This window comes from Pristiophorus japonicus, chromosome 10, assembly GCF_044704955.1.
Source record: "Pristiophorus japonicus isolate sPriJap1 chromosome 10, sPriJap1.hap1, whole genome shotgun sequence".
Classification (NCBI taxonomy): Eukaryota; Metazoa; Chordata; class Chondrichthyes; family Pristiophoridae; genus Pristiophorus; species Pristiophorus japonicus.
Window position 1 is genome coordinate 193520831 of NC_091986.1, and position 21856 is coordinate 193542686.

A 21856-nucleotide genomic window follows, 5' to 3' on the forward strand; every position below is an offset into this window, starting at 1 on the left:
TGTCGCTATCTCCCAACTGCAAATACTTGAATGCAGAATTTTGCAATCCCCTTCCTCTTCATTAACAGAGTGCTGTGAACTTCAGAGACATCCCTCTCTCCCCAGGGAGAGAGAAAACAGGGAATTATAGACCAGTCAGCCTGATATCAGCAGTGGGTAAAATGATGGAATCAATTATTAAGGCTGTCACAGCAGCGCATTTGGAAAGAGGTGACATGATAGGTCCAAGTCAGCATGGATTTGTGAAAGGGAAATCATGCTGACAAATCTTCTGGAATTTTTTGAGGATGTTTCCAGTAGAGTGGACAAGGGAGAACCAGTTGATGTGGTATATTTGGACTTTCAGAAGGCTTTCGACAAGGTCCCACACAAGAGATTAATGTGCAAAGTTAAAACACATGGGATTGGGGGTAGTGTGCTGACATGGATTGAGAACTGGTTGTCAGACAGGAAGCAAAGAGAAGGAGTAAATGGGTACTTTTCAGAATGGCAGGCAGTGACTAGTGCGGTACCGCAAAGTTCTGTGCTGGGGCCCCAGCTGTTTACATTGTACATTAAAATGATTTCGACGAGGGGATTAAATGTAGTATTTCCAAATTTGCAGATGACACTAAGTTGGGTGGCAGTGTGAGCTGCGAGGAAGATGCTATGAGGCTGAAGAGTGACTTGGATAGGTTAGGTGAGTGGGCAAATGCATGGCAGATCAAGTATAATGTGGATAAATGAGAGATTATCCACTTTGGTGGTAAAAACAGAGAGACAAACTATTATCTGAATGGTGACAGATTAGGAAAAGGGCAGGTGCAACGAGACCTGGGTGTCATGGTACATCAGTCATTGAAGGTTGGCATGCAGGTACAGCAGGCGGTTAAGAAAGCAAATGGCATGTTGGCCTTCATAGCGAGGGGATTTGAGTACAGGGGCAGGGAGGTGTTGCTACAGTTGTACAGGGCCTTGGTGAGGCCACACCTGGTGTATTGTGTACAGTTTTGGTCTCCTAACCTGAGGAAGGACATTCTTGCTATTGAGGGAGTGCAGCGAAGGTTCACCAGACTGATTCCCGGGATGGCGGGACTGACTATCAAGATTGACTGGATCAACTGGGCTTGTATTCACTGGAGTTCAGAAGAATGAGAGGGGATCTCATAGAAACATTTAAAATTCTGACGGGTTTAGACAGGTTAGATGCAGGAAGAATGTTCCCAAGGTTGGGGAAGTCCAGAACCAGGGGTCACAGTCTAAGTATAAGGGGTAAGCCATTTAGGACCGAGATGAGGAGAAACTTCTTCACCCAGAGAGTGGTGAACCTGTGGAATTCTCTATCACAGGAAGTTGTTGAGGCCAATTCACTAAATATATTCAAAAAGGAGTTAGATGTAGTCCTTACTACTAGGGGGATCAAGGGGTATGGCGAGAAAGCAGGAATGGGATACTGAAGTTGCATGTTCAGCCATGAACTCATTGAATGGCGGTGCAGGCTCGAAGGGCCGAATGGCCTACTCCTGCACCTATTTTCTATGTTTCTATGTTTCTAATTGCTAGTCTTCATCTAATTAACTCAATCCTGTTGGGGGGTGTAATATAGGCACCTGTGAGCATGCTCACAGGTTTGTGGAAATAATGCCGCACCATCTTGCCGTCTGGAGGAAGCGAGAGTCCCCAATGGAATGCTCTCTATGCGGGAGCCCTCTCGTTATCTATTGGGGACTTGCCTGGAGGGTGTTAACATAGAAACATAGAAACATAGAAAATAGGTGCAGGAGTAGGCCATTTTCCCTTCGAGCCTGCACCACCATTCAATAAGATCATGGCTGATCATTCCCTTCGTACCCCTTTCCTGCTTTCTCTCCATACCCCTTGATCCCCTTAGCCGTAAGGGCCATACCTCACTCCCTTTTGAATATATCCAATGAACTGGCATCAACAACTTTCTGCGGTAGGGAATTCCACAGGTTACCAACTCTCTGAGTAAAGAAGTTTCTCCTCATCTCAGTCCTAAATGGCCTACCCCTTATCCTAAGACTGTGTCCCCTGGTTCTGGACTTTGCCAACATCGGGAACATTCTACCCGCATCTAACATGTCCCGTCCCGTCAGAATCTTATACGTTTCTATGAGATCCCCTTTCAACCTTCTAAACTCCAATGTATAAAGGCACAGTTGATCCAGTCTCTCCTCATATTTCAGTCCCGCCATCCCGGGAATCAGCCTGGTGAATCTTCGCTGCACTTCCTCAATAGCAAGAACGTCCTTCCTCAGATTAGGAGACCAAAACTGAACACAATATTCCAGGTGAGACCTCACCAAGGCCCTGTACAACTGCAGTAAGACCTCCCTGCTCCTATACTCAAATCCCCCAGCTATGAAGACCAACATGCCATTTGCCTTCTTCACCGCCTGCTGTTGCACCAGGCAGTCCTGTGCAATAAATGTTTAAGTCGATTCACGGACTCCCAGGCCACCTGCAATTTCTGCAGTCTAGAGGAGTCTGTGCTCCATGTTTATATTCAGTGTGTGAGGTTGCAACCCCTCTTAAATTATTTAAGGGGGCTGCACCCCGTGCGGAGGGGAGTGGGCAGGTCGGAGGGCCTCCTCGTGGGACTGCTCTTGGAGTAGGGTGTTTGTTTATCACTCTACTCTGATTCTTAGACCTCGGAACTTATAGTGGGAAAGGACAACACGTGGCACAAAATATTGGCTTAACCCAGTCTCAATTTTATTACTGAACAAAAACCGAATAAAACTACAGGACTAGACTTCTGAGAGAAATTTGACTTTAGACATATAATCACCAGAGATTCGTGGTCCTTGATTCCATAACCTGTTGGTTCATCTTCTGGCCGTTCTCTGCAGCTTTTGTTCCTTTCCTTCCATGCCTGCTTGTTGTTTTATCCTGTGTTGCCTGCTCTTCTTCTGTCTTCCTGTCCTTCTTCTGTCTTCCTGTCCTTCTGTCTTCCTGTCCTTTTGTCTTCCTGTCCTTTTGTCTTCCTGTCCTTCTGTCTTCCTGTCCTTCTGTCGTCCTGTCCTTCTGTCTTCCTGTCCTTCTGTCTTCCTGTCCTTTTGTCTTCCTGTTCTTCTGTCTTCCTGTCCTTTTGTCTTCCTGTCCTTTTGTCTTCCTGTCCTTCTGTCTTCCTGTCCTTCTGTCTCCCTGTCCTTCTGTCTTCCTGTCCTTCTGTCTTCCTGCACTTCTTTTGCTGAGCTGCTTCTAGCTCGCGTATTTAGATCCAGGTTTTGAATAAGTTTCCCACTGGGTCAAAATCCGATTATCGATGTGGTGATCTGTTGAACTGGCTGTGGTGATGAGTATGAATGGCTACTAATTTGCACATGGAGTCGACAATGCAAAAGGTAACTCCTTACGCTGAATGCTCTGTTATCCAAAAATGTGTATTTCATAGGATCCTTTGTTGTCCGGTCTTTTTACACACTTGTAGTCTCTGGGGTATCAGTGTCTTTGTCTGTATGCATAACCAAGTGTCCTTGATCAATATAGATTGTTTTTACTGAGTGATGTGTCACCACTTGCCTCAGGCTGGTGCCTCTTCCCCTTCCAGGTAGTCCCACAGTTTGTTTTACTTTAAAACAGTTTGTTTGTGGCCTCTTCCTGTGCCTTGTTTCAAGAAAAATCGGTGTATCTTACACTGGGCCTGACCAAGGTGGCCATAAACCGGTCCAGGCAGCGGGCGGTCGAAGGGGTCGTTCAGCCCAACTGCCTGCCTCTCTTCTGCGGTTACGTTCGCGCTAGGGTGTCCCTGGAGATAGAGCACATGGTGTCCACCGGTACGCTCGTGGCCTTCCGCGAGAGGTGGGCGCCGGAGGGACTGGAGTGCATCATTTCAGCAGGGAACAGAATTTTAATTTGATTTGATTTGACAAAGAGTCCCTTTAATGTTCAATTGTTAATTTGTGGTTTTTGGTACCCTCAAAAAAAGGGGGGCACTTGATTGAAAGTTACTTTTAAAATAGTTGTGGAGCCGTTGCCACACCATCTTGCCATCTGGAGGAGGCGGGGATCCCCAATGGAGGGCTCTCTACATGGGAGTCCTCTCTTTATCCATTGGAGACTTGGCCTGGAGAGTGTTGCATGGGGCAGTGCCGTGCTATAAGTTTTTAAATCGGTTTATGGACTCCCAAGCCGCCTGCAGTTTCTGCAGCCTGGAGGAGTCCATGTTCCATGTGTATGTACAGTGTGTGAGGTTGAAGCCCCTCTTCCATTATTTGAAGGGGCTGCTCCTTGATTTCTGGCTGCACTTCAGTCCCACACTCATATGTTCATGAGGCACGCAGCCTCATTAACATATTTAAATAACTGCCTTTCCCCCCCCCTTCTCCCAAGCCGCCACCATTAAAACTGGAACTGGGCTGGTTGGAGGCGGGTTGGGGTTGCATTTCAGCTTTTTAAAATTTTAAGCCCTCCCCCCCATCCTGCCCTTCGTGAGGGGTTCAAATTGCCCCCATTGTTTTCGCAACTTAATTTTGAATTTACTCCCCTTCAAGCGCAGGCCATGTCCTCTGTGCCAGCCATGGCTTGGTGGGTACCACCCTCACCTCTGGGTCAGAAGGTTGTGGGTTCAAGTCCCACTCCAGTGTCTTCAGCACAATAGTCTAAGCTGACACTACAGTGCAGCACTGACGGAGTGCTGCATTTTCCGTAGGTGCCGTCTTTCGGATGAGACGTTAAACCGAGGTCCCGTCTGCTCCCTCGGCTGAATGTATGAGATCCCATGGCACTATTTAGAAAGAAGAGCAGGTGTCCTGGCCAGTATTTATCCCTCAACCAATATCACTAAAAAAAAAAGATTTTCTGGTCATGATCACATTTCTGTTTGTGGGAGCTTGCTGTGTTCAAATTGGCTGCCGCATTTCCGACATTGCAACAGTCGAGCTGAGTCCATGATTAGATCAGCCATGATCTTATTAAATGGCGGAGCAGGCTCGAGGGGTCAAATGGCCTACTCCTGGTCCTATTTCTTATGTTCTTATGGTGTGCGACTTGGAGAGGAGCCTTTAAGCTGATGTTGGTTAAAGTAACCACGAAACGGTTGAATTGTTGTAAAACCCAACTGGTTCATCAATGTCCTTTAGCGAGGGAGATTTGCCATCCTTATCTGGCCTATTTGTGACTCCAGTCCCAAACCAATGTAGTTGATTCTTAATTGGCCTCTGAAGTAGCCTAGCAAACCTCTCAGTTGTATTACAAACTTCTCAGCGGATGAAAATGATGGCCACCACCATCTTCTTAGGGCAACTAGGGATGGGCGGTGGCTGGCCTCGACAGCGATGCACACAACCCGAGAATTATTTTTTCAAATTCTCCCCATCCCCCACCCCCATTTCTTTTGTCAACACTGTTGAAAAATAACCGTTATGTTGTATGAGAGCAATTTCTCTATCTATGGATATCACTTCGCTATTGTCATTTTTTTAGTGGGATAACCATTCCTTTGCACACACACATAGCTGGCTTTGCGATTGTATTTAATATTAATCTGAATCAAAGTATTGTACCTTAGTTTCTATCCCTGTCCTAGCCACTGCCTCAGGGTGAACCAGACTGTCCAGAACCGCAGAGTCCTATTCACCACAAGCTAAGCTTCTTTCCCTTTATCCTCTCTGTAATGTATTTTCTTCATGGGTTCTCTGCTTAAGAATTCATAGCAACACATTGCTATTAAGAACTAGTTGATTTATTAAAAGGTTTAACAATCGCACTACATATTACCAGTTCATCCACTAGGCTCACAACTGCATACCCCATCGTGAATAACCTAGACCCAACTGACTGGGGTTTTCTTGAGTCTTGTGAACATCACATGATTGGCTAAACCACTCACAATGTAACAGCTCCACAAACCAGGTGCATACATTAAACTATCCATCACACAGACTGCCTACTTCCACTTCCATAACATTGCCTGCCACCACCTCAGTCCATCTCTGCTCAAATCCTCATCCATACATTTGTCACCGCCTGACTTGACTGGTTCCTCCATCCTTCATAAACTCCAGCTTATCCGAAACTCTACTGCTTGTATTCTATCCTGCACCATATTCTCCTTGCCCATCATATCTGTCCTCACTGACTTACTTTGATTTACAGTGCTCCAACACCTCAAATTTTGAATTCTCATCCTCACGTTTAAATCCCCTCATGGCCTTGCTCTGCCTTATCCTTGTAGCCTCCTCCAGCCCGACAACCTCCCCTTTCTGTCTTTCAGATGCAACGTTAAACCAAGGCCCCATCTGCTCTCTGAGGTGGATGCAAAAGATCCCACAGCATTATCTCGAAGAAGAACAGGGGAGTTATCCCCGGTGTCCTAGCCAATATTCAACCCTCAATCAACATTACCAAAATAGATTATCTGGTCATATCACATTGCTGTTTGTGGGAGCTTGCTGTGCGCAAGTTGGCTGCCGCGTTTCCCACATTACAACAGTGGCTGCACTTCAAAAGTACTTCATTGGCTGTAAAGCGCTTTGAGACGTTCGGTGGTCGTGAAAGCCGCTATATAAATGCAAGTCTTTCTTTCTTTCCAAACTTTCTTATAGCAAAAAGTGACACGTCTTGCCAGCATTACCCATTTCCCGAGAATAAATAATTAAAAATAAAATCCAATTCAAGATCTCCCCTTTGAAAAATGTCATTTGCGTGAGCTCCTCCCCAAGGCACTAACTGGTATTGAGCCAAACAGGAAGAACACTTTCTTCCCTTTGCATGAAGAATCAATTTTACAGCAAAAAGGCATCCATTATTATACCATTTATGAAATAATTCAGGGCGGAAAAGGTTAAATGCAAATAACTGGCAAGTTTTATTAAATATGCAGAGTAGACAAAAAGTACATGTTGGAAAATCAATCCCACATTAAGTTCGTTCTGCATTTATTTAATTGCTTAGTGTGCATTCCAATGCAACGATTATACATCAAGCTTGAAAAATATACAGAATGTGGTAGTTGGTGAATGAAAAACAATGAAGATCTAAAAATAGAAATCACATGCGTGCACAAAGGCCTGTTCAGTCATGCATGTCCCATCCTGGTGCCAGAGGGGCAATAAAAGCAGAATATTATGCTCATGCCTTTATGAAGTTGGGTGGTTTTAGATAATTTGTGAAGGCTTCTACTTCTATTGCTATGAAGTACTGAAAGCATCATTTGTTTGAAAGATTGCGGTGAATAATATGAAAGAAAAGGCAAGGGTTTGGCAAACTAAGATATCTTCCAGATAGCATTTCATGAATAAGGTAGTTGTTAGCCTTCAGTAACCTGATGTTAAAGACGAGCTCAATAGTAGAATATCTGGAACTTAATGTGTGGAAGTAGTTCAAACATACTCCAGTCCTTTGAGGACAGTGGGAGCATTCTTCCACAAAAATAAAAATAAGATTACAGATCTTGGAGAAGGTGCAGAAAATATTTACAATCATGGTTCCAGAGATGAGAGACTTCAGTTATGTGGTTAGACTGGAGCAGATGGAGTGGTTCTCCTTAGAGCAGAGAAGAGTGAGAGAAGATTTGGTAGAGGTGTTCAAAATCATGAGGGGTCGAGACCAAGAGTAGATAGAGAGAAACTGTTCCCATTGGCAGAAGGGTCGAGAGGCGGAGGACACAGATTTAAGGGGATTGGCAAAAGAACCAAAGGCGACATGAGGAAAAACTTTTTTAGGCAGCGAGTGGTTAGAATCTGGAATGCACTGCCTGAAAGGGTGGTGGCAGCAGATTCAATTTTAGCTTTCAAAAGGGAATTGGATCAGAACCTGAAGGAAAAAAATTTGCAGGGCTATGGGGAAAGGGCGGGGGAGTGGGACTAGCTGAGAGCCAGCACGGGCTTGACGGGCCAAATGCCTCCTGGCTGTGACCATTCTATGATTCTATGGGGGTGAAATTCCGTTGCGGCCCGTTTTGGGGCGGTAACATCCGGGAGGCGGGACATTTTGCGCCAGGCGCGGGTATCCCATCCCGTTCGAAAAATTCGGGTTACCCCTCCCAAAAGGAAGTGGAGCACAAAATAACCGTAGCGTAGCGCTGCCGCGTAGGAGGGGCTTTTCCCTTCATTAAAGGGAAGGGCCCAAGCTGCGAACTGTGCAGTGTTGAAACAGGCCTCCCTGGGCCACCGGGCAGTGGGGCTGCCGTGCCAACAGCCCGGCACTCAAGCAGAGTTGGGCTGACCAATCGCAGCATGGACCCCGCATTCGAAGCGACAACGAAGCGCAGAAGAAATCTGCCCCGTGAGTGGCCTGCAGCCCAGTTCTCGCCCCCTAAAGCTGACGCTGGCATTGTCCGGTGCAGCTTCATGGGGCGCTCCCCAATTTTTGTTCTGGGTTTACCACCACCGCTAAACTCCCGTGGAATTTAGCAGGAGTCATTAGCAGTGCCGCGCCCGGACGAAAAATCGTTTGCGCCCCATTAGCGCCCCTAGGCGATGCTAATGGGTGGTGCAAATGACCCCAATTTCTAGGCCTACGATTCTAGCTTTTAGACTATTCCACGGAATTTCCAATTGAGACCCAGGAGTCATCAGAATTCTGTACTTGTTGATTTGTAGCATATTATTTCAATTACTGTGTAATTGTTTAAAAAATCTCTGCAACGAAGATAGTAGCCCTGATATTAACACAGGGGTGCGTGGCAAGTGTGGGGCCAGGCAGGTAGAGCGAGGTTGCACCCTGCTTGAATTTCTTACGCTACAACTTCATTTGACTGTTCTGGATGCATGGCTTTTCCTCAACTGCATTACCTAACGCAGAGAGAGAAAGAGAGCTGAGCAGATGAGCTGCCCCCTATTCTCAGATGCCTCCCTGGGGGGTTTTATTCGAGTAAGTCAGGACAAGGTCCTCTTCCCCACCACCAGTAGGTGTGTACCAAGGACAACAGTGGTCCAGGCCAGGAGAGAGGTGCCAGCAGCTTCATCCCCACAACATGGCTGCAATGCCGGAAGATGTTTAATGACCTCATGAGAGCAGCAAGGGTGAGTACACCTCTTCATCTCTCCACCTCTATCAGAACTTGCTTAATAACATTCCTTTCACCCCCTCCCCTACCACTCTCAACAATTCCATCCCCTCCCTCACATCCTTCAACTTCCTACCACCAGGGCATACTGCAACACCTTTCTTTCTCGTTACACTCAGCTCTTTCTTTCATCTCCTCATGCCACCCACTAACACCATTCTCTTCTTGCATATTACCACTTGCACAGCCACCGACTCCTTGCAATGCTCCTTCCTCACTTTACATTACACACATTTCCCCATACATTCATCACAACCCCATTTCTCCTTTCATCTTGTCTCTTCTCTACCTCTCGACTGTACGCACAATCCCTACACATCTCCATTCACCCTCTCAACGGCCACTCAATCTTGCCCTCTCTTTCTGTAGGACAATACAGCACATAATGGCAGGGAGAAGAACAGGGTGGGTGGAGGAGTCACTAACATCATCACAATGAACATCGGGTCAGTCGAGGCCGATGGCATACCTGTCATGTATGTACATGCTGTTTGTAGCCACCAGATGGTGTCACTGTTGGAGGCCACTGAATAGCACGCACATGGTGCTGCTCTGGTATAAAAGGCCAGCCATTTTGTGAGTCAAGCACTTTGGGCCATAATAAAGCAGAAGCAAGGTTGTATCTTGCTCAGTTAAACATACTCAGTTTGTACCTTTATTGCATACATAACAGTACCAACCAACACAGCTGTTTATTACATGCATCCCTTCATTCAACTCAGCACAGATGCAGCAAGCTCACCAAGTTTAACCTGCATTCTCCAGACTGTTAACCTGCCCCACACATCCCCACTTGTCCTTTACTAGTTACTCACCCTCACTTTCTGCAGGATAAGGCAGCACACAACACCAAGGAGAGGAACAAGACCAGGAATACCCAACGTCATTGCCCTAAGCTAGATGGAGCAAAGCGCTCTGGAGATCAGTGGCCGGGAGCGATAAGTATCAGGTAAGGTGAGGCTGATGTCTTACCTGAGCAGGGTGTCTGGGTATTATTTGCAAAGGCTTCACTCACGTCAGCAAAGACCCAACAAGCTTCACAACCTTAACCTGTATTCACAAGACTGTTATCTGCACATGTCCAGCCTTTATCTGCTATCCTAACTCTTGTACCTTTTCTCTTTCCACTAGGTATTTTACAGCAGCAAGAGATTCCTCAGAGGAGAAACATCCCCCTGGGGGTGCACTTTCAATCCCTCCCAGACCTCAGCTCAGATGTTGGCACTCTGGGTGGGTTAGATAGTCAGACAGAGGGCTTAGCACTTGTGGAGACACCGGATATGAGTGGGCAGCGGCAGGTACTGGTGGTGGGGACAGTGCAGGAGATAGGAGGGCGAGACCCCCCTCCCAGCTCTGCTGAGAAGGTCACAAGAGCGGAGTTTAGGGGCCCAGCCATGTGAAGAAAACTGCTGGCATCGCACAAGCAGATAAATGGGCTAGAGTTTCTGCTCTGGGTGCAATCGGCGATTCTGGCACAAATTGTGCCCGAGATTGGGCCCATTTAGAAAAGTGTTTTCCCCCTCCTCTCCCCCCGAGTTTGCGCTTAAACTCATTTGCGTATGCCAAATGTAAACTCTGGCCCAGCACAATCGGACAGCGTTTGAAAATGTAATTAAAGAAAAAATTGCTTTACAAATCATGCCCTGAAATATTTAAGAGTAGTAACTTGGTAAAGTTTGATTAATACAGCTGACAATGGGTTTAACATAAAAAATGAACATTTCAAATCAGTGTCAATCCACCACCTGTGTGTAACCCGATTTTAAATTACTGAAAATGACTTAAAAAAATATACAAAACGATTTTCTACTTAAATCGGTCAGTAAATCAAACTGTTTAAAATTCAAAACGTTTCAAAAACTATTCCTGTCCTTGTGCCCAAAAGTTCAGCTTAATATTTGGAGCCTCTTCAAAGGCCTGCAAACAAGTGCAATTAGCAGAAATTCCCAATGGTGATTACATGGGGTATAAGAACATAAGAACATAAGAAATAGGAGCAGGAGTAGGCCATTTGGCCCCTCGAGCCTGCTCCGCCATTTAATAAGATCATGGCTGATCTGATCATGGACTCAGCTCCACTTCCCTGCCCGCTCTCCATAACCCTTGACTCCCTTCTCATTCAAAAATCTGTCTATCTCCACCTTAAATATATTCAATGACTCAGCCGCCACAGCTCTCTGGGGTAGAGAATTCGAAAGATTCACAACCCACTGAGAGAAGAAATTACTCCTCATTTCCATTTTAAATGGGCGACCCCTTATTCTGAAACTATGTCCCCTAGTTCTAGATTCCCCCACAAGGGGAAACATCCTCCCTGCATCCACCTTGTCGAGCCCCCTCAGAATCTTATACGTTTCAATAAGGTCACCACTCATTCTTCTGAACTCCAATGTGTATAGGCCCAACCTACTCAACCTATCCTCATAAGTCAACCTCCTCATCTCCGGAACCTAGTGAACCATCTCTGAACAGCCTCAAATGCAAGTATATCCTTCCTTAAATACGGAGACCAAAACTGTACACAGTACTCCAGGACCCTGTACAACTGTAGCAGGACTTCTCTGCTTTTATACTCTATCCCCCTTAAAATAAAGGCCAACATTCCATTTGCCTCCCTGATTACTTGCTGTACCTGCATTCTAACTTTTAGTGTTTCATGCACAAGGACCCCCAGGTCTCTCTGTACTGCAGCACTTTGCAATTTTTCTCCATTTAAATTATAATTTGCTTTTCTATTACTTCTGCCAAATTGGAAATCCTCACATTATCCCACATTATACTCCATCTGCCAAATTTTTGCCCACTCATTTAGCCTGTCTATGTTCCTTTGCAGATTTTTTGTGTCCTCCTCACAATTTGCTTTCCCACCCATCTTTGTATCATCAGCAAACTTGTCTACATTACACTCGGTTCCTTCATCCAAGTCATTAATATAGATTGTAAATAGTTGAGGACCCAGCACCGATCCCTGCGGCACCCCACTAGTCACTGTTTGTCAACCTGAAAATGATCCATTTACCCCGACTCTCTGTTTTATGTTGGTGAGCCAATCCTCTATCCATGCTAATATATTACCCCCAACCCTGTGAGCTTTTATCTTGTGCAGTGACCTCTTATGTGGCACCTTATCGAATGCCTTCTGGAGATTCAAATACACCACATCCGCTGGTTCCCCCTTATCCACCCTGCTCATTACATCCTCAAAGTACTCCAGCAAATTTGTCAAACATGATTTCCCTTTCATAAAGCCATGCTGACTCTGCTTGATGAATCATGCTTTTCCAAATGTCCCGCTACCGCTTCCTTAATAATGGACTCCAGCAATTTCCCAATGACAGATGTTAGGCTAATTGGTCTATAGTTTCCTGCTTTTTTAAATAGGGGTGATACATTAGTGGTTTTCCAATCTGCTGGGACTGCCCCAGAATCCAGGGAATTTTGGTAGATTACAACAAATGTACCCATTGCACAGAATGCATACTGCACAGAAACAGGCATTTCGGCCCAACCAGTCAATGCTGGCTTTTATGCTCCACTCGAGCCTCCTCCCGTCTTTCCTCATCTAAATCTATCAGCATAACCATCTATTCCCTTCTCTTTCATATGCTTGTCTAGCTTCCCCTTAAATGCATCTATACTATTCGCTTCAACCACTCCCTGTGTTAGTGAGTTCCACATTCTCACCATTCTTTGGGTAAAGACATTTCTTCTGAATTCCCTATTGGATTTCTTGGTGACTATCTTATATTGATGGCCTCTAGTTATGCTCTTCCCCACAAGTGGAACCATTCTCTCTGTATCCACTCTATCAAAACCCTTCATAATTTTAAAGGTCTCTATTATGCCACCCCTCAGCCTTCTTTTTTCAAGAGGCCTGTTCAGTCTTTCATGATATCCATACCCTCGCATTTCTGGTATCATCCTTGTAAATCTTTTCCGCACACCCTCTCCAGTGCCTCTCTATCCTTTTTATAATATGATTAACTTATCCTGGGGACGTGGCCAGTTGTGTGGGCAGAGCCTGCGACTCATGCAATATTTTTAAAACTCGCGCAAAAGATCGTGTAAACTCGGGATGAGCTAAACTCAATTTGCGCTTAGAGTTCCACGATCTTTTGCGTGGTTACGCCGATATTGGATGAATTGCGCCGAGAAAACCAGCGCAATCAAGCGGAGACACCAGGCCATAATGAATTGGATAGCCTGCCAAGGAGTTTTCTCACCATGGCTGAGAGTACAGAGGAAGCTGCCTTCATCCTGTGTGGTGTCTTCTCCGGCTGGCCAGGCTCTCCACAGTAGCATCTACAGTCTATCGTGGAGAGCCTGGCCAGCCGGAGAAACACTGCGGCTGGGCTCTCACAGCAAGGGGGAGAAATTGCCCTCCGCCCCAAGACGGAGCAGATAATTCAAATTAAATGATAATTCTCTGTCCGAATCCTCGGAAAGGCCTTACTGCCCCGTCACTGCCGCTTAGACTCGGTAAAGGATCTTAAAGAGGGGGGCAATTTCGGTCCCATGGAGTCTGTGGCCTGGAGGTTCTGCTAGGTGGCACTGTTTCTTTCAGCACATCGTTTTCTAAAGTAATTTTCAGTTATCTAAAATCGGGTTACTCAAGGGCGGTGGATTGACACTCAGATTACAATGCTTATTTTTTGGTGATAAACCCATTTCCAGCTGTATTAATCAGATTACCACTCTTAACTATATCAAGGAATATTAAAAAAAAAGTTTTTTTAAATGATGTTCTGAAACGCTGCCCAATTGCGCTGGTTCATGACAGATTTTATGTTCGGCGATATGCAAGTGAGCTTGAGTGGAAACTTGAGAAAGAAAACACTTCTCAAAGCAATTTTGGGAGCAATTTGTCCCCCGGATCACCGATTGCGGAAACCCTTGGCCAATATTTGCACGCTTTACAGTTTTAGCGGAATCTCAAACAGCCGCCATGCAGACTCTGAGCTCCACCTCGGACAGAGTGTTGGCCATTTTGGACAGATTGGTGGAGTGTATAGATGTGGGGTTTTGAAGGAGCCACTCACCTTCTCCAGTCTGCTGTCCCACAGATGATGAAGCCCAGTCTCACGGGAGTGGCAGTGGCGCCTTGACCTTTCGCAGGATGTTTCCACACCTGCTCCTTCAGTAACGCCTCGCCCAATACCCACAACGGGGCCAGAAAGTCAGCCGGGACACACTGCACCGGCAGCAGCCGAGATACAGCTGGGCCCGAGCCCCTAGAAGTCACCGACCACGAGCATCTGAAGGATCCAGATGTGAGCCTTCCATTAGCTTTTCTCAATCCACGAAGGGTGCACCACGTAGGAATGTTGACTAAAATTTAAAAAACGAAGCTAACCTGGGCCCTTTTCAAACATTTCATAGGGCTGGCCATGAGGCAGAATTGACTAAGACTTGGGGGCAAATTGTCAGCTCAAACTCCTATTCAAGGAATGTGTGTGTTGTGTATGAGCTGTTCCACTGGTTGATGAACAGGTAATGAGAGGAAAATGGCTTAGAGACTGCACCTAAGAGAATCCTGGGGGCCAATGTTCTATTATTCCATGCTGTGAAAACCAGCTTTGACCACTTGGTCATTAATGTGTTTTTAAAAGTGATGGGGAGTGAAAATGATGTTCGCTGATAGCACAAAATGAGCAATAGTGAATTGGCAGCCCCTTTTACACCCCGCACAACTTTCTTTGCCATTCCAGTTCACACATGAAGACGTCATTGGCAACAGACCTCGGTGACATCATTATGTACAAACCTTGTCCAAACATTGGAAATAGCCTCCCAGAGACTTTTGGGTAACAACAATGCCCTTTCCAGAATATTGCACACATCTGGCAACTGATCCATGGTAATCCCCACAGGGGTCACAGGCTAAGGATAAGGGGTAAGTCAGTTAGGACCGAGATGAGGAGAAATTTCTTCACCCAGAGAGTGGTGAACCTGTGGAATTCTCTACCACAGAAAGTTGTTGAGGCCAATTCACTTAATATATTCAAAAAGGAGTTAGATGTAGTCCTTACTACTAGGGGGATCAAGGGATATGGCGATAAAGCAGGAATGGGATACTGAAGTTGCATGTTCAGCCATGAACTCATTGAATGGCGGTGCAGGCTTGAAGGGCCGAATGGCCTACTCCTGCACCTATTTTCTATGTTTCTATGTTTCTATGTATTGTATTTTTGTTTTTCACTCATGGGAATTGCCACTCTACTGAGCAGAGAAAATATTGTTCATTCCACATTACTATAATATTAATTACTTAAAATTTGGAATAACGTGTATTTAGTGAACTAGAAAGCCTGGAAAAATTGAAAACATCAAAAGTGGAAACTGTTCAGTGAAGTAAATGTTAAAGACCTGAAAAATATCTGAGTTATTTGAAATGAGTAGGTTTGTAAAGAAATAAATAATTTGCATTTATATAGTGACTTTCTCAACCCCAGGATGCCCCAAAGCGCTTCACAGCCAATTAAATACTTTTGAAGTGTAGTCGCTATTGTAATGTAGGAAACGTGGCAGCTAATTTGTGCACGGCAAGGTCCCACAAACAGCAATGTAATAATAGGCAGAAAATTCCGGTTACAGGCTTTCCGTGAGCGTTCACCTCCAACAATAGGAGGCGATCCGCACATACCTTTAGATGCTGCACCTTCGGAGGATTGCGGTTTCAACCGGGAAGACATCACACTGCCCAGGAACACTGCGCACGCGAAGCCTGTGGTTTCTTTCCTTTGTAAAATAGCCCTGCCCACAAGACCTGTCATAAAAGTTAATTTAAATAGACCATGCTCCCGCTTTTTTTTAACATTTCACAGTCTTCAGCATTCGAAAGTCATTCGAAAGCCTTCAAGGAAAGATCTTTAAAGACTTTATTAATCTTTAAGAAAATTTAACAGGCTGTCAAATTGATTTGAAGCATTTTAAATTGTTGTAAAGACTTTCAAAGAGATTTAAAGCAATTTAAAGACTTTTAAAAACCTTGAAATAATTTGCAATAATTATAATTAAACAGATGAGTGAAATGGAAATATTAAAAATTGCCCTCATGAAAAGAGTTCAGAATTTCACTGACAGTGATCTGACCACACTCTCAGAGGTTGAGGCGAGATGCCTGTGGCTAATTGGGACCGTGAAGTCGAAAGCATCATGAAAAGGACAAATGGCAGCACGGAATGAAGTTACGATGGTTGTTAGTGCCAACTCCACCGTTCCACGGACAGCGGAACAATGTCGCAAAAAATTAAATGATTGGATGAGATCTGCCAGGGTTTGTACAGTTATAAGAAATCTCAAATGTTTTTAACCTATTTAAAAGTCCATTGTTAGCTGACTTAATCATCCTGTCACCTGAGCTCATTGTGAAGTTTTATGGCTAGGGTTCAAAGAAAAGGCTTTATCTTTATCTTTGATAAACTGCTTGTAGGTTGTAAAAACTCAATTAGTTAACACTTGTATGTCTCCAACAGAGGCAGGTTCTTGTCTGGGCTTAAAAAACCCAAATTTTAAGATTCCTTTCTGTTTGCAATTTAAAGCAAGTTCGCACATAATGTGAGGGAGTGTGCATAATCATGGTGGGAGCATTGCCACTCTCGGCATTTATTGGACTTAGAGGAAAGGGTCGCGCAGTTGTTGGGCCTTTACGTGGCAGTTGTGAGTCTGTTGCCCAAGCAGACATTGGAATAAGTCCTTCCTGCAGGTCAAAGTTGTGCAAAGCGGCCACCACAATCCTTGACAGTTTCACAGGACTGTACTGCAAAGTTCCACATGACCTCTCCAGGCACCAGAAGTGTGATTTCAAAAGCCCAATTGTCCTCTCGACCACTTGCTGTGTGCCCACATGTGCTTGGTTGCATTTCTCCTCTGCCTCATTATTGGTCCTGCGGTCATCCATCATCATAGGCAATCCCTCAAAATCGAAGAAGACTTGCTTCCACTCTAAAAGTGAATTCTCAGGTGGCTGTACGATCCAATGCGGGAATTACAGTCTCTGTCACAGATGGGGCAAACAGTGGTTGAAGGAAAGGGTGGGTGGGGAGCCTGGTTTGCCGCACGCTCCTTCCGCTGTTTGCGCTTGATTTCTGCATGCTCTCGGCGACAACACTCGAGGTGCTCAGCGCCCTCCTGGATGCTCTTCCTCCACTGTGGGCGGTCTTGAGCCAGGAATTCTCAGGTGCCGGTGGGGATGTTACACTTTATCAAGGAGGCTTTGAGGGTGTCATCAGCCACGGATTTAGTAGGTAGTTCCTTCTGATGATGTGGCGTTCATGGTTCCTCAATCTTCTTAGTTGTTCCCTGCGGCGTTTCATTCTATGCGCCAGAATCACAGAGGATCGGGATAAAATCGTAAACAGGCATGTACCTCCATGACAGGCTTCCTCTTTAGTTAGATGTAGGAGGAAAGATGGAAAGACGTGTAAAAGTCATTTTTAAAGTGAGTAGGTAGAAATTCACGTTGGGTGGTGGAGCGAAACGATCGGTATCTGATCGCCACCTGTCATACCCACATGATAAATATCACGCCCTAAATGAATTTTTAAGACTTTTTATAAATTCATACATAAAAATTTTAAACAGCATCAAAAATTAACATTTAAAACATTAAACAGAAAAAGATTAGTGAAGACAAATGTAGGTCCCTTGCAGTCGGATTCAGGTGAAGTTATAATGAGGAACAAAGAAATGGCAGACCAATTGAACAAATACTTTGGTTCTGTCTTCACGAAGGAAGGCACAAATAACTTTCCGGATGTACTAGAGGACAGTGGGTCTAGTAAGAAGGAGGAACTGAAGGATATCCTTAGTAGGTGGGAAATTGTGTTAGGGAAATTGATGGGATTGAAGGCCGATAAATCCCCGGGGCCTGATAGTCTGCATTCCAGAGTACGTCAGGAAGTGGCCCTCGAAATAGTGGATGCATTGGTGATCATTTTCCAACAGTCTATCGACTCTGGATCAGTTCTTATGGACTGGAGGGTAGCTAATGTATCATCACTTTTTAAAAAAGGAGGGAGAGAGAAAGCGGGTAATTATAGATTGGTTAGCCTGACATCAGTAGTGGGGAAAATGTTGGAATCAATTATTAAGGATGAAATAGCAGCGCGTTTGGAAAGCAGTGACAGGATCGGTCCAAGTCAGCATGGATTTATGAAAGGGAAATCATGCTTGACGAATCTTCTGGAATTTTTTGAGAATGTAACTAGCAGAGTGGACAAGGGAGAACCAGTGGATGTGGTATATTTGGACTTTCAAAAGGCTTTTAACAAGGTTCCGCACAAGAGATTGGTGTGCAAAATCAAAGCACATGGTATTGGGGGTAATGTACTGACGTGGATAGAGAACTGGTCCTTTTCAGAATGGCAGGTAGTGACTAGTGGAGTGCCGCAGGGCTCAGTGCTGGGACCCCAGCTCTTTACAATATATATTAATGATTTAGATAAAGGAATTGAGTGTAATATCTCCAAGTTTGCAGATGACACTAAACTGGGTGGCGGTGTGAGCTGTGAGGAGGACGCTAAGAAGCTGCAGGGTGACTTGGACAGGTTAGGTGAGTGGGCAAATGCATGGCAGATGCAGTATAATGTGGATAAAGGTGAGGTTATCCATTTTGGGGGCAAAAACATGAAGGCAAAATATTATCTGAATGGCGGCAGATTAGGAAAAGGGGAGGTGCAACGAGATCTGGGTGTCATGGTTCATCAATCATTGAAAGTTGGCTTGCAGGTACAGCAGGTGGTGAAGAAGGCAAATGGTATGTTGGCCTTCATAGCTAGGGGATTTGAGTATAGGAGCAGGGAGGTCTTACTACAGTTGTACAGAGCCTTGGTGAGGCCTCACCTGGAATATTGTGTTCAGTTTTGGTCTCCTAATCTGAGGAAGGATGTTCTTGCTATTGAGGGAGTGCAGCGAAGGTTCACCAGACTGATTCCAGTAATGGCTGGACTGACATATGAGGAGAGATTGGATGAACTGGGCCTTTATTCACTGGAGTTTAGAAGGATGAGAGGGGATCTCATAGAAACGGATAAGATTCTGACGGGACTGGACAGGTTAGATGTGGGAAGAATGTTCCCGATGTTGGGGAAGTCCAGAACCAGGGGACATAGTCTTAAGGTAAGGGGTAGGCCATTTAGGATTGAGATGAGGAGAAACTTCTTCACTCAGAGAGTTATTAACCTGTGGAATTCCCTACCGCAGAGAGTTGTTGATGCCAGTTCATTGGATATATTCAAGAGGGAGTTAGATATGGCCCTTATGGCTAAAGAGATCAAGGGGTATGGAGAGAAAGCAGGAAAGGGATACTGAGGGAATGATCAGACATGATCTTATTGAATCGCGGTGCAGGCTCGAAGGGCCGAATGGCCTACTCCTGCACCTATTTTCTATGTTTCTATATATTATGAGATAATTATTTTAAATTGCAGTAACTATGAGAAAAATCATTTTGAAACTGTCATTTTCAGGTTAAAAGTAAATGTAATCAAATTGAATACACAGCTGAAGTTACTCTTCAAATTAACTGCACTGCGAAGGAAAAGATATGAAACCAATCTGTACAATTAAGTTTTTAAAGGTTTAAATCAGCCTTTCTAAAACTGCTTTGTCAAATTTAAAAGTTACAAATACTTCCGGTTAAAAAGCACCTCTACTTCTTCCTGCACATCGTACGCACCCGGAGAAGCTGCAATTTTCGCCCCAATGACCAGATAATTTTTTTAATGTGATGTTTTCTTTTATTCATTCACTGGATTTGGCCGCACTGGCAAGGCCAGAATTTATTTCCCATTTTTGAGAAGATGGTGGTGAGCTGCCTTTTTGAACCGCTGCAGTCCGTGTGGTGAAGGTACTTCCACAGTGCTGTTAGGGAGGGAGTTCCAGGATTTTGACCCAGCGACGATGAAGGAACGGCGGTATATTTCCAAGTCAGGATGGAGGGGAACTTGCAGGTAATGGTGTTCCCATGCGTCTGCTGCCCTCATCCTTCTAGGTGTTGGAGCTCACAGGTTTTGGGAGGTGCTGCTGAAGAAGCCTTGGCGAGTTGCTGCAGTGCATCTTGTAGATGGTGCACACTGCAGCCACGGTGCACCGGTGGTGGAGGGAATGAGTGGTTAAGGTGATGGATGGGGTGCCTATCAAGCGGGCTGCTTTGCCCCAGATGGTTGAGAGTTAAACCCCATAAATTTAGCAGTGGGACTAACGACTGCGCAGATTGGTTGCAAGCCGACCCACTGTTACATTGGTATATTTGCGCCTGTTGTGTGCCTGTAAAATGGGCGCAACGTATATCAATTTCTACCCTATTGACTCGTAATATCATGCAGTGCGATCTTGACCCATCATGGTTTCCTCAGCAGCCAAATGAAAGATATTTCCCTTCAGTATTGAGTTAAAACTCTCATTATGGCATTAAATTGACTGATTTCATGTGAATTTGGGTAAGGGGCTAGGTACAGGGCCACTTTGTTTGATTGACAACCCACAACACAGAAGCAGTAAGTAAGTGAGTTTAAGGCTGAACCAAAAATGAAGAGAGCTAAGGAATCATTAAACTTCTTTATAAGGAATAACTTGTACATCGCCAACAATGGCCCATAATTTGCTGCCCCTGTGACCACGGAGGAGGTGCACACATGCCCATAGGGGCCGCGCAGGTTCCAGGTTTAGACTTGTGCTAAAACCCGGAACTTGCAATCTGTCAAGAATTGTCTCGACCAATCATCTGCATCATCTGGAAAAAGGCCTCCACGGGCGGAGAGTTGGGCTGGTGAAATTCTTACGCCTGGTAAGACAGGCGTATGGCCTGCTTTTACCAGCTTAAGAGTTTTTAAAAAACTGAAAAATAACATTTTAATAATTTATACACCCGTGAAGTTTTTTTTAGCCCCGATAAAACATTTAAATTTATGTTCCAAATTTTTTTTTTAATATTTCATTAAATGCCATTTTAATGCATTTTAAATGTGATTTAAAAAAAAAATTATTTGAAGTGTAGAGATATTTTTTGGGGTATTCCCATTCATGCTTATGCGGTTTGCATACATGCGGAATCCCCATAAGTAAGAATGGGATTCCCTTCTGTCATTCAATGGACTGGCCCACGTGATTCCAGGGGCACTCGCGAACCGCTTACGCCCCTGAGATATGTGGGCCTTTGCTTATGCGTACTCGGAGAGCCCCAGGACCACAAATCGGAGAGAAGCCTCCAAATTCAGGGCCTATGTCTCAGGATTAAGAATCAAATTGTGCAACTCCCTGTAAAATGATTAATAACTTCCTCATAACATGTTGAAGCATTAGTGAGTTTAATATATTAATCGATTTAACTGCTTTGCATGGCGCTTGCAATGTATGCACCTATGAGTATGCTCACAGGTTTGTAGAGCTGTTGAAAATCCTCTCTGTGCCTTTCAGTTCTGTGTGGAGGGGATTCCTGTATGGGCTGCTCTTGCACACTCTCCACTTTTCCATCCTCGTCTGCCGTCCAGACATACCATGGTGCACCTTCTTTGAGTTGCATGGAGCAGTCCCGTGCAATAAGTTTTTAAGTTGGTTCACGGACTCCCAGGCCGCCTGCAATTTCTGCGGTCTGGAGGAGTCCGTGTTCCACGTCTACGTTGTATGTGTGAGGTTGCAACCCCTCTTCCAATATTTGAAGGGGTTGCTTCTCAAATTCTGGTTGCACTTCAGTCCCACATTCCTGATCTTTGGGCACCCTGTGCGGAGGGGAGCAGGCAGGTTGGAAGGCCTCCTCGTAGGACTGCTCCTGGGCATGGCCAAGGGGGCCATCAACCGGTCCAGGCAGCGGGCGGTTGAGGGAGTCATTCAGCCCAACTGCCT